The sequence below is a fragment of the Capra hircus genome, chromosome 23, assembly GCF_001704415.2.
Source record: "Capra hircus breed San Clemente chromosome 23, ASM170441v1, whole genome shotgun sequence".
Lineage (NCBI taxonomy): Eukaryota > Metazoa > Chordata > Mammalia > Artiodactyla > Bovidae > Capra > Capra hircus.
This window is the reverse complement of record NC_030830.1, coordinates 35,180,253-35,194,146: the sequence shown is the minus strand read 5'-3', so window position 1 is coordinate 35,194,146 and position 13,894 is coordinate 35,180,253. Positions and strand designations below refer to the sequence as shown.

Genomic DNA, 13,894 nt, shown 5'->3' with positions numbered 1-13,894 from the left:
ATGAGCAAGCATGTTCAGACAGAGGTGGTAGGGTCCCCACAAATGGGACAGAAAACATTTGATGGAGATCTTCTCCCATTAACTTACTCCAAGGGGCAAGACGAGGATCCAGGATTTTGCCGCTTACTAGTTGCTGTTGTTTAGTTGCTAAGTTGCGACTGATTCTCTGCAACACCAAGGACTGTAGCTCACCAGGCTCCTCTGTCCATGGAGTTTCCCAGGCGAGAATAGTGGAATGCGTTGCCTATTGGTAAATAGCATTGTTAATAGAATAAAAAGTCAACCAATGGAAACTCTCTCTCTACTCTCTTGAAAGCTGCTCTTATCCATAATAAGAACTCAAGAATGTGTTTGGGGATGAGGGAGAGGATATCGGGCATGATTCCTTCATGACTACTGAGTGTCCCTTACTGAGGTTTCCATGGGAAGGAACTGAAAGCCAAAGAAGAAAGCATATTTTCGATAGTGGATGCTTTTCTTCCTTAAAATCCCTTTGTCAGTTGAGCTCTTATTCATCAGTCTTATGAGTGGTCAGTATGGTCCTTATCAGAGAGATCCACTCATACCTGGCAGAATAAAAAAAAAAATCGTTTATTCCCTTGTTTCTGAATCAAGTGGAGAATACATAGAGCATTTTCTGGTACTCATTAAGTGCAGAAGAATAACAACATGCCATTAAATTGCAGAGTAAGTATACCACAAAATCTGTAATATATAATTTCAGCAAGGAATTTTCTTTTGAGAATACGTTCAGCTAATTTAAAGCATAACTTCATTAACATAACCATCTCTGCATACGGAGCAGAGTGGAATTCATAAAACTTTACCAGCACTTGGGTTTATAAGCTCACAGTGGGAATCGCCAGGGTTGGTAAACTTGCAAGGCCTCTCTTTTCCTATCAGACAGTGGATGCAGATTTGCAGCGTTATACTGGGACCTCTCTCGGGTTCATCTCCCTCTGGCTCAGAGGCAGAGGCCCCTTTCCTCCTGCTTTGTCTGATCCTCTTCCTGCAGCTCTCCTGGGGCTCTCCCTGAGCGGCAACATCAAAGTCATTTATGGCTGGAAGCTGGTGGCCAGCCATATGGAATTACAGCCCAGGCTCTCGCCGGATTACAGAGTGTAGCATGTGAACCAAATGACAGTGCCATGGCACAGAGGAAAGGCTGGTGAAGCCTCCAGTTTTGAATGGAAAATATGACTCTTTGTGTATTTATATACAGGCTCCTCATAAACAACCTGAATGTTTCACCAACATCCCAATGAAGCAAGGGATGGGCTGAGTTAAAAATAGCTCCAGAATGCCTCTCTTCTAAGTAAATTACCCACCCTGTCCTATCTCCTCTGGGTGTTTACTGTAACATGTTTCCCTGCATATTTCAGAATTCGAGAAATGCTTAACAGCACATAGCGTAACTTCAGACTTAAGAAAATGGCTCTCATAGCAGAGTTTCTTTATCTAATGCATTATTTGTTTATTTGACTGCATTGGGTCTTAGTTGCAGGACACGAGATCTCTCACTGCAGCACACAGAACTCCCTAGTTGTGGAGCAAGGGTTCAGTATTTGTGGTGTGCTGGCTTAGTTGTCCCAGGGCCTGTTGGAGCTTAGTTCCTCAACCAGGGATTGAACCCACGTACCCTGGATTGCAAGGAGGATTCTTAACCACTGAACCCCCAGGGAAGTCCCTCATGTGTTACTATTGCCACAGAGTCCAACAATCCAACTTACCCGTCCTGAATCTAGCTATTAAGCCATCTCATGTACCTGAATATCTACTTCCTCATCTCCTATTTGCTTCTCAACCCCTGCCATGTGGCTTTCATCCCCCAGCACTCCACAGAACCTGTTTAGGCTTTGCAGCTCCAGAGGGATACCTTTTTGTGTGTACATCCTGGAATTACAACGTGATAGACCAGTTGTCCAGGCTTGACCTTAGCGTTGCTCCCTGCTGCTTCCTCCCTTTGAGATAGCCAGCTTCCAAGTCCCAGTGATCCTGTCTCCTACACCGCTTTGTCTCCTTCTGATCAACTCCATGTGTGCTTCTTATTGCCTCGATGTGACTCTCCATTCTTTGTGACAGTTAGCAGAGGTCTCCCAACTGCTCTTCTTGCCTGTAATCTTGTTCCCCCTTTATTTCATAGTCTACACCTGCTGCTGGATTATCTGTATGAGGTGCAAATCAGTTCACATCGCTCCTTGTTTGAAAACCACCAATCCTTCTCTGTTACAAATAGAAGAGAGTCCAAAGAGCCTTCTTAACCTGATCCCAAACTGTCTTTACGTCAACTTCGCATCCCTTATCATGTTCCCCACGACTACTCCCCTGTCCTTCTAATCCAGTCACAGATTTCCTGCAGTTCCCAACATGCTATGCTTCTGCATGTCTCTGCGCCTTTTTCTGTGTCGTCCCTACTGTTTCCAGTGCCCTTTCCACCTTGCTCCTTGAGAATACTCAACCCTCCTTTCAAAGACCCAGCTCAAATGCCACCTGCTCTGTAAAGGCCATCACCCTCAGCTCCCCTTGGCAAAGTTAGTGACCCTTTTCTGTGCACCTACATCTTATGTGTCCCTTGGTAATAGCATTTATTGTCCTGTCAACATTGCCTGTACAAATCTGTCCTCCATTCGTGCCAAGGATTATTTAAAACTTCAACTGTTTCCTGCTTCTGCTTCTGTATTCCCAGTGACTAATAAGGTTTTACACACATACCAGAGATTTCTACATGCCTCATGAATGAATGAGCGCGTGCATAACTCATTGCAACGAATCAATAAAATAAAACCCCTACAACTGAACATTTTTATCTGAGGTTCATATTTCCATGGCAAAAAGCCTCCTCCTTCTCCTCTCTCAGCCCAGGAAACAAAGGTAGCCTGCAGAATGAGTAGGCACTGAGCTGGAGGAAGGGAAGCAAATACAGCATCACCGTTTCCATTTCTGAACCCTCTTTCTTCAGGCACAAAAAGATGGTTCCCAATTTCCCAGGGCGATAAAGACAGCGCTTTCACTTCAGTGTCATTGGAAGAGAACAGAAACAGAGCGATAAGTCACAGAAGCAAAGGAGCCCCATTGTTAAGTCAGTGAGTTTCATCCAGGATGTCTGGGAAGCATTTAATGAATCTTGGAATAAACTTGTTTTTCATTTTAAAAAGAATGCACTATTTACAAACGACCAATTAAATGTTTATTCACCTTCTTTTGTTTCACTTTGAAAAGGGTGTGTTTGACAGTTTGACAAAGGCAGTCTGTGGCAGTTCAGTAAAGGGCTCTCCCAGGAGCTTTAGTCCCCAGACGGTAAAGGAATGTTTCCTAAAGTACACAGCCTGCTGCCTCTTTCTCTAGCCTCTTTTCCCAGCCCTCGCTCAGTATTCAGGCCCAGGTGAAACCTCACTTTCTCTGAGCAACCTCTCCTTGTTCCTGAATCCAAGCTCACCCTGCTCTTCGCATGACTGGCCGATGGGTGGGAGATAAGGTGTTGAGGCAAGGAATAACAACTTTTTGCAGAAAGCCAGATATCCAAAAAGATGGTGGGTTAGTGCCGTAGAGTACCATCTTATCAGGGGCAGGATGCCATTTTTTTTTTATAGAACAGAGAAGGGGAGGAGGTGAGTAAGTGAAGTAAAAAGGCCATTAGTCTTGCAAAGTATCTCCTGGCTGGGCCAGTATCAAGAGGGGATGTGTGAATTTCTTCTTTTCTGTAGCCATTCATAGGTGGGCAGGAGCAGAATGTCTCTCTGTGAGCTGAACAAAGGCACTTTAGTTTAACATTCAGGCAGAGGGGCAAGGTTCCAAGATACAGGCCATTACGTACACTTTTAGCTGCAGACAGCATCCTTTTAGTGATTATAATAACAAAAGCAACAAAAGGCAAGGTGGAAGTAAAAGGAAGGGATCCCAGATGGGGTCAAGCATGGCTCTTCCCTGTTGCACACTGATCCTCTCAGACTCCATACCGCACTCTAGCTCCGCGAACCCTTAGCTCCCGGAACACCCTATTGCACCCTTACTCCACGCTGTCGTTATTACTTATAACACTACGGTCTCACCGTGGTTGAGACTCCACAGTCCGCAGTTTTTTCTGTGGGCATCAGTGGTCTGTTCTTTTGATTTGCTGAGCAGTGGGCCGTGAGTTACATGTGCAGCAATGTGTTTATTCATTCATCCAGGGTACGACAAAAGTCTTCATTTCTCAAAATTAATGCCTGGTGGTGTGATTGTTGGGTCATGTGGTCAGCATATGATTACATTTATAATAACCCCTAAACACTGTTTTCCAAAGTGACTCTACCATTTTGTCCTCTAAGTGGCAATATTTAAGAATTCTTTTTTCTATCCTCATCAACACTTGGTATTCCCATTCTTAAAACACTTTCTAGACATTTAATAAGTACTGGTATCTCACATGGTTATAATGTTCATTCTCCTAGTGGTAAATGACAGTGAGCCTCTCTTTATGGACTCATTTGTCATCTACAAATCTTTGGTAAAGTAAAAACCTTTGGGCCACTTTCTAATTGAGTTACTTGCTTTTTGTTGACTCTCTACATATCATAGGGCCCCCCCAACCCCCATGTAGCTCAGCGATAAAGAATCCTCCTGCAGTGCAGAAGCTGCAGGTGACCCGGGTTCAGTCCTTGGGTGGGGAGGATTCCCTGGAGGAGGGGCATGGCAACCCACTCCAGTATTCTCGCCTGGAGATTCCCCATGGACAGAGGGGCCTGCAAGTTACAGTCCATAGTATCGCAAAGAGTCAGACACAACTGAAGTGACTTAACGCACACATACAAACACATACATATCACATATACATATGTTTATATATGATCTATGAATATTTTCTCCAAGTCTGTAGTTTATCTTTTCATTATCTGAACAGCATCTTTCATAGAGTAACAGTTTTAAAAGTGCTAATGAAGTTTAATTTATCATTTTTTTCTATTATACTTCACGCTTTTGATGTCATATCTAAGAATTCTAATTCACAGTCATAAAGATTTCCCTCCTGTTTTTTTCTAAAAGTTTTCTAATTTGACATCAACTTCTACATTTAGGCTTATGATACATTCTGATACATTTAAAATTAATTTTTATAAGATGTAAGGTACATGGAATTGAAGTCTTTGGAGACATTTTGCCTTTACCTTGGAATACCTTGTTTCCAGTTCAACCATTGCAAGATGGTTTATTTTCTATGTCATGGTTATCACCAGGGAGAATCTTTGAGGCTGGGCAAATTTGATTTGAAGAAAGGCTTAATTTTAACCAGACAAGCTGACAGCAATGAATATTAGTAAAGAATAAAAAATGCAGAGGCCAAAATATCTAGTCCTTGCTTTGACAAGCATTGGTTGGCAAAATCAACATACAGTATTTATGAGGTTATTTGTATGTATGCTTCTGTTCATTTATTCACACATGCACACACATCTATAGACTCTTAAATATTTCTGAGTTTATTGCTTCTCCCTAGAGCTTTAAGCCACAATTTTACTTGTTCAGAAATTCCAGCTACCCTTTTCCCAGAGGCAGGAGATTTTGGTTAGTGGCTTTAGAAGTTTGTCACAAACTGTCACATTCTTCAGTTTCTAAAATGGACTTGATTTGGGTAGACTGAAGATGGATTTTCCATTACATCATTTAGAAATGGATAGGCCTTTCCATAAACACACTTAGACACTTTATCCCAACTTTTCCTTTTTTTTCGATTTCATGTTCATGTTTTAATGGTCCTCTTGCAGGCATATACCTTTTGGCATTGTTGGCAACATCAAGAAGCTTGAGTGCACTTGCCTTACCCTGAATCCACCAGAATGGCAGAGGGGCTTCTTTGCCAAGCCCACTGAGCTTGAGGCCTGAGGCATCCCCATTACCACTTAGCACCATGAGACCTTCACATGGAGCTGGGAGCCTTCTAAATTTCTTGGATTTAGGATTAACGACTTTCTCTGTTGTCAAGTCTTCAGTGTTTCTGGATTCACTTAATATAACACTGTCAGGCTTTAGTCGAAAATATATTCTTTGAATTAAATAAAAAAGCAGTTATCTAGGCCAGCCTTTACCAAAGAACTCCGGATACTTGCTGTGAAAGACTGGATTATTTGTTTCAGCTCTTCACTACCCTGCAACAGGAATGTACATCCACACCTTTCCCTTTGCAGCTGGCGCTTATATCCCCAGAGGACAGTGGGACAGTGGGACAGTGGGACAGTGGGACACTGGGACACTGGGACACTGGGACACTGGGAAGAGTTTGCTTCCCCCCAAACTCCACTTTGTTAGCAGTGGGCTTGGCCAGTGGAGTGCTGCGGAACTGGCGTGAGCATAGGCTTTGCGTCTGTTTGTATGTTTCAGCTTGCCCTCTTGCATCCCTGTGATCATCATCATAAGAACACAGCCCTGCTGTAGCTTCCCTCTCTTTACTATGGGCCCAGCATAAAACACAGAGAACTGACCCAAACCTGATCTGCAGCTTGGACCTAAACTAGCCAAACTGCAGCTTGAAGCAGAGCTACCCTAACCAGTCCGCAGACCAGTGAGTAACAAAGGTAAAATTCTTGTTTGTTTATGCTTGTTGAGTTTTTTTACTTAGCATTATTCCAGCAATAGATGACTAACACACTGACCTATCTCTCAGTCATGTTTCCCACAGGCAGTGAAATCCATATGAAACCTAGAACAAACTTATTTGCTGGGAGAAACCAGTGACTATTGTAGCCATGAATCAGAATGGTTACCATCTTCTCATGGATTTTTCTCCAGTCTACCCCAGTCTTCAAGAATCCACTCTGAGCAGATTTTCTGAGCATCCTTCTAGTGAGATTAGTCTGTGTAGAATTACAGAATGTGAAGGCTGTCATTTCCTAGTGGTCCTCACAAGTGCTGGATCCCAACAACTGAAGCCTCTATCAAGTTGTTATGTTATGATTTATACATGGGCAATAGTACAGGTTCCAAGCTGTAGAAGCCAGATTTCTTGGCAATAGAAAGCACTATTAAAATTCAGCCTTTACCCAAGAATATTAACAAGCTCTGATCACCAGTAGTTATGGTCCCTTGCAATGTTCAGCGAGTGTCAGCATGATATGACAGGCTGTCCTTTGTCTTCCCGAGATCCCCAAATCCCCAAACAAACACATTTTCTTACATTCCTTGCTCCATGAACATAGGTATATTTTACAGTTAACATTACTGGGGTTGGCCAGACCTCAGGAGTCTTATTTCCTTACACCTAGATTTTTAGCTAGATAATTTTAATTGGAATCTTTTATTACAGTGCGCTCTTTCAAAATCTAAGGATATAGCTGGATATTTTCTTTACCAAGCCCATCTCAGAATTAGATGCCATCATCTTACTGGCAGAAAGTTCCTAGGCCACCTTGAGCCTCAGATTTGTATCTTTACAACATGATCAAAGAGTCTTCCTACTTTTAATGCATCACATGAGCCCTAAATATTTAAAAATAATCACCAAGTACATAAAAGTCATGCTTAACCTTATAAAACATGTGTTGGCTCTGTTCATTTTCTCAAAGTTCACCTCCCCTTCTGTGCTTTAACTTTTTCTGCTTCTTACCCGGCCATTCCTTTCTTCCTTGAATCCGATTGTTTCTCTTCTGACTAGCCAAACACAGGCAGATTGAGCAAGACCTTGTCACAAGAGAGATGTTTAGCCAGAGATAGGAAACACTAAAGGGAGACATTATAGGCATCTTTTAAATTTCATTTATTTTTATTTTTTTGGCAGCATCGCCTGGCATGCAGGGTTAGTTCCTCAAGTAGCGATCAAACCCATGGCCCCTGCAATGGAAGCAAGAAATCTTAACCACAGGGAAGTCCCTATGGTCACCTTTTAACATGTGATGGTCTGTTATATAAAAAAGAGAATATGCTAGAGAAAAAAAGAAAGAAAGAAAGAGGGAATAAGCTTGTCCTCTGTTGCTGTGGAGAGGATGTAGCTAAATAAGTTAGAACAAGTCATAGAAAAGAGTTGCCAGGGAAACCCTCCTATAGAAAAGAAATTGGGCTCAATTAAACATTTTTCAATCAATTGGTAATGTCCAGTCATAGAATAAAAAGCAGTGAGTCCTTGTCAGTAAATGGATTCAAACTTTCCAGGCATAATAAACACATAATTCCTACTTTTTTTGTACCTTCCGACTTTAAAATATTATGATTTGATCTATTTGATTTTCTACAATTTATCTGAGTGTGCAGTGCAGGATAACATCAGCTGTAGCAGTTTCATGATTCTGTGATTAAATGAGAAAGTCAAACAGAATTTGTAGTCTTGAGTCTAGTAGGCCCTTCTGAATACTCCTGACTTCTGTGGAATCCAAATTGAAATATCTTACATAGTAAGATAGAGAGCATTCTACTTTTTCGTATTGTGCTGGTTAGTTTTTTATTATACCTACAGCTGATCACCACTGTTTAGAAGCATAAATATGCATATAACTTTATGACTGGGATCATGTTAATTAACTACTTCCTGCTGTCATTTGAAAGGAGCTTGTTACTCTGTTTTCTAGTTTCTAACCACAACAACAATATTAAAAACAACATTGAAAAGCAGAGACATTACTTTGCTAACAAAGGTCCATCTAGTCAAGGCTATGGTTTTTCCAGTGGTCATGTATGGATGTGAGAATTGGACTATAAAGAAAGCTGAGCACCAAAGAATTGATGCTTTTGAACTGTGGTGTTGGAGAAGACTCTTGAGAGTCCCTTGGACTGCAAGAAGATCCAACCAGTCCATCCTAAAGGAAATCAGTCCTGGGTGTTCATTGGAAGGACTGATGTTGAAGCTGAAACTCCAATACTTTGGCCACCTGGTGCGAAGAGCTGACTCATTGGAAAAGACCCTGATGCTGGGAAAGATTGAAGGTGGAAGGAGAAGGGGATGACAGAGGATAAGATGGTTGGATGGCATTACCGACTGAATGAACATGAGTTTGAGTAGGCTCCGGGAGTTGGTTATGGACAGGGAGGCCTGGTGTGCTGCAGTCCATGGGGTCGCAAAGAGTCAGACACGACTGAGTGACAGAACTGAACAGAACTGAACCACAACAACTTTGGGGTTCACTTTCTTTTAGTCTAGCTATATTAACGTACAGAGTGTACTAAGAGAAACACTTTCTATGTTGACTTTTAAAATCATGAATACAATTCCAAGAAACAAAAATAGTAGTGAAAATTCTTCCTTCTTAACAAAATCAAAAGCCAGATTTAAAAACTATATTTAAGACTTAAAGACTATCTAGATGCTTTAGTATGAGATTTGGGGTTATTTTCTTCTACCTACATGTGCCTTTTAGAAAATCCTTTGCTGTGATTGATTAGTGGCAAACTAAGTGTTTGAAAGAAAATGCCATTCCTGAAGGACATTTTTCCTGGTGCAAAATTCTAGCAGTCATCATTTATTTATTGCTTTCAGCACACCAAAGACTGCTTTCTGCCTTCCATCAATGTTGTTGAGAAATCAGCTGTCAGTCTAACCACAGCTCATTTGAAGGCTTTTTTTTTCTTTCTGGCTGATTTTACAATTTTCTTTTTGTCTTTGGCTTTCTAAAGGTACCCTCTAATGCACCCAGGTATGAATTTCCTTTATTCATCCAGTTTTTGACTCCTTGACTTGGTGGTGTTTATCAGTTCTAGCAAATTCTCATCCATCATTCTTCAAATATTGCTCCATTGTCTTTTACTTTTTCTTCTTGAATCCAATTAAGCATCTTAGAATTCTGTTACATACTCTATACCTTTTATCTTCACTTCGGCATTTTCTAAGGATTTGTTCATTTCTCCAGGATTCATTTTAAATATTTTTTTAAGTGCATGAATTGCAACTGTAGTTTTTACACTTAAAGGCTGACGAGAAACCTTTACTAATCCTATTAAAGAAAATCCAACATGACACCTCAATTGAAAAGTATGGTAAGCATATTTACTCATTAAATACTATTTTTCTAGAACACAACAGGAAACATCTAGCATGCATGTTTAATCTCAGTACAATAGATTCAAAACCAAGTATATATGCTTACATGCTAGTCATCATCATCATTATCTTCATATTTTCTCTTCAATGCATTTGATGCTTCGTTGGCAGTATTTTGTGATGACACCATGTTAGTGGTAAGAAGAGTATTTGGGACCCAATTAATGACAGATTAATTAGAACATTCTGAACTGCTGATGCTGCAGGAATTGATGCTTTTACAGCTGGGGACTGTGAAGTGGGCATCTGTGCTGTGAACCTTTGCCCTGTGAGGGACACTGGAGTCCCTACTTTAGTTGAAACAGACATGGCTTGTGGGGTTGGTGTGCCAAGCATGGGAGTACTTGGTCTGCTAGTAACTGAACCAACACTTAACTGTGGAACTGTCATTCTTCCTATAGAAGTAGACACCTTTTTTTTTTTGTAAAGATTTAAGTCTATAATTTGGAGCAGTCAAGCAATACCTATCAGGTGGCAATCTAGGACCTAAGTATGGCTTGATCAATGGCAAAGGGGTTTGATTTCTTTGCCTTGCAATATCTAATAAAAAAAACCTCTTGGGGGAGGAGAGGTGAAAGACTGGTCAGCAGGACACTGGATTGCCAATCACACATAATCTGCGTCAACAGTAGCTTTCTTAGCATGACTTGAATAAATTTTGCATCATCTAGAATTGTGGTCACATACCAGGAAGCAACCTCCAACATCTGATTTATAACTCTTGGTTCATATTCTGGAATCCCCATACCCTTCAGGATTTGTGCCATCATCTGTGCATCTTTGGGCATGCTCTTGGGAGAAGCCATCTTGCCAGACTCCTTGATATTTGGTGGTCAAACTTCCAAGCTAAATCACACACATTAAAGTACTTCAGTCCTGATAGTGATGCAAATTCTTCACCTAATGTAGTTTTTCCAGCCCCTGGTGTACCAGTGAGTAGGATGTTTGGAAGCAACATGGTCCTTGCCCCGCTGGCTCTGGACACCTCTGCACACGTGCTCTACACCTAACTCATTTTTAATATTTTTGACCCATCTTCCAATTCCCCAAGTCTCTCTTTAGGTGATATTAAACCTCCCTGCTGAGATCTTATTTTTATTATTATATTTTTCAACTCTGCAACTGTTTATTCAGTTTCTTTCAAAAAAATCCAGGTCACTTTTTTATGGTTTCCAGTTCCATGCTATAATTTTCAGATTGTCTTTTTCGCTTACTGAATATACTACACATAGTTTTTCTTGGTAGTTTGACTCTAGTAATTTTAATATCTGCAGTCCTATATCCTACTTTTTTTCACTTCACATTATATTGTTCACATAATGTTACTCAGTTTCCTGTCTTATAATTTTGGTATCTGAATAATATTCTGTTGATCAAATGAGTGGTAGTTTCCTCATTTATAAGACAGGAATATTCCTACCTCTTGGGGTAGCTGCCTTGCTCACAATAATTAATCTCACAGGTATACTCTAAGTAATTACTTCTGTCCTTCTGTATCTTTGCAATGATTATGACTTCAAAAATTATGTTTATGAGTAGATGGGGTCTTAAAGAAAACATGGAGAAATGAAACAGTTTTATTGGGTATTTGGATTCTGTATGTTAAAATTTTCCATTATTTATATTTAAATATGTTTATGTACTAAACATATATCATAAAAGTAAAATTAAGTTCCTTAAAGGTAAAAAGGTAATATTTTATATTTTAATGAACACTTCCTGTGTACCAGGCCCTATTCTAAGCTCTTCACATGTATTAGCTCATTTGACCATCTCCCAGCAACCCTCTTTGAAAGGTATAATTATTAGTCCTACTTAACAGATGGTAAAGTTGAGGCCCAAGAGGGTTAAATAACTTTCTATGGTCATACAATTAATAAAGGGCAAGGCCAGGATTCTAATACAAGCAGTCTGGCTCCAGAAATCAGTCTGTTAAATATTGGTATATGAAAAAAAAAATGGAGGGGAAACAGGAAAGAAAAAGCAAGAGTATCAAGTGTACCTCCACCAGTAAACCTCATTATCACATCTTCTTTGACATCCCCAGCTCCATTCTGTACTAATCTTAGAGAACCAGGAAAAGAGGTGAAGAGAAAAAAGACAGTGTTCCAGGTACTATGGATGGGTAACAAGTCACCCTTCATGGCAGAAAGTAGCCATTTGTTTTACCCATGGATTTCATGGGTCAGAAATTCAGAAAGGGTAGAGTGAGCAAGGTTTGTCTCTGTCTCACAATGTCTAAAGCAGCTTTTTTTTTTTTTGAGTTTAAAAAAAATTTTTTTCAGATAAAGTTATTTCCATAATTAAGGTTAAAGTAAATGCGCTTCCCTGAGTCCATTATTTCAGGTGGCTGAGTCTTCAGATGGAAGACTTGAAACAGATAGACATTAGGCAGTCAGCTGAAGGCTCCTTCACTCACTTGTCTGGCTGTTGATGATGGTCGCTGGCTGGGAGTCTCAGAGACTCTTTGTGAGGACCTCTCCAGGGGGACTTCCCTCAGAGACTAGATTGAGCTTCCTCATAGCCCAAGGTTGGCATCAGCCAGAGTTAGCACTTTTAGAGAAAGAGAAAAACAGATGGAGAGAGGGAGAGGGTGGGAGAACGAGAATAAGGCTGAAACTTTTATGATCTGTCTGGGAACTTACATAGTATCTCTCCTACATTTGTCGATGAAGGAGACACAAAAGATGCAGGTTCAATCCCTGGGCTGGGAAGATTCCCTGGAGGAGGCAATGGCAACCCACTCAAGTATTCTTGCCTGGAAAATTCCACGAACAGACCACCTGGTGGGCTACAGTCCATGGTTTTGCAAAGAGCTGGACACGACTTAGCACACAGCGTGATTTCCTACCGTACTCTGTTGGCTGACATAGCCATGACCTCCCCAGTCTGACTTAAAAGAGGGACAGCCACATTATAAGAAAACTATATGAGGTGGGATGTGCAAGTGAAAGTCGCTTAGTCATGTCCAACTCCTTGGGACCCCATGGACTATACAGTCTGTGGAATTCTTCAGACCAGAGTACTGGAGTAGGTAGCCTATCCCTTCTCCAGGGGATCTTCCCAACCCAGGGATCAAACCCAGGTCCCCCACACTGGAGGTGAATTCTTTACCAGCTGAGCCGCAAGGAAAGCCCAAGAATACTGGAGTGGGTAGCCTATCCCTTCTCCAGGGGTTTTCCCAACCCAGGAATTGAACTGGGGTCTCCTGCATTGCAGGCAGATTCTTTACCAACTGAGCTATGAGGAAAGCCCATGAGGTGGGATATATATATAGCAATATACATGTGAGGTGGGATATATATTGGCAAATATATTATGCCTGAGAAGGGATATACAAAAGTTCATTTCTTTGTTGTACTGAAGCCAACAGAAAGAAGAGTGGTGATTTAAGCAGTCTTTTTTATTTAAAAATAACAGCTAACAGGAAAATATGCATCTTCACCAAGAGTAATGGTGAATGAACAGATATACTAATTTACATAAATACAAATGACTTTAACAATCTTTAAAAGTCTGCCCTGATTGATTTATAAACTGCCTCTGATATTTTACAGTAGGACACATTCTGGAGGAAGAAGAAGTCTGATTTCACGTATCATGACTGGTCTTTATATCTGAGGACCACACTGAGAGTATATCTGTGGGACAAGGCTTCCCATTAAGCAGACAGATTATTTAGTAGCAAGAGCGCATATGATGTGGCAATTTGGTTCTTATGTGTAAATTATTACACAAATAGACACTTTGTAGGACAGAAAATGCATCTTTTGTGTCACTGATCAACAATGACAACAAAAGATTAATTTTAAGAAAAATAAATATGATCTTTCAACAAACATGGTCAATGAGACCAGATTGAACATTCAGTTTATGAGATGATACTGATGCCTATAA

General features: G+C 40.6%; 1 pseudogene; it reads right to left on the bottom strand.

Moving 5' to 3' along the window:
* LOC102170281 lies at nt 10,047-12,874 on the bottom strand (annotated as a pseudogene).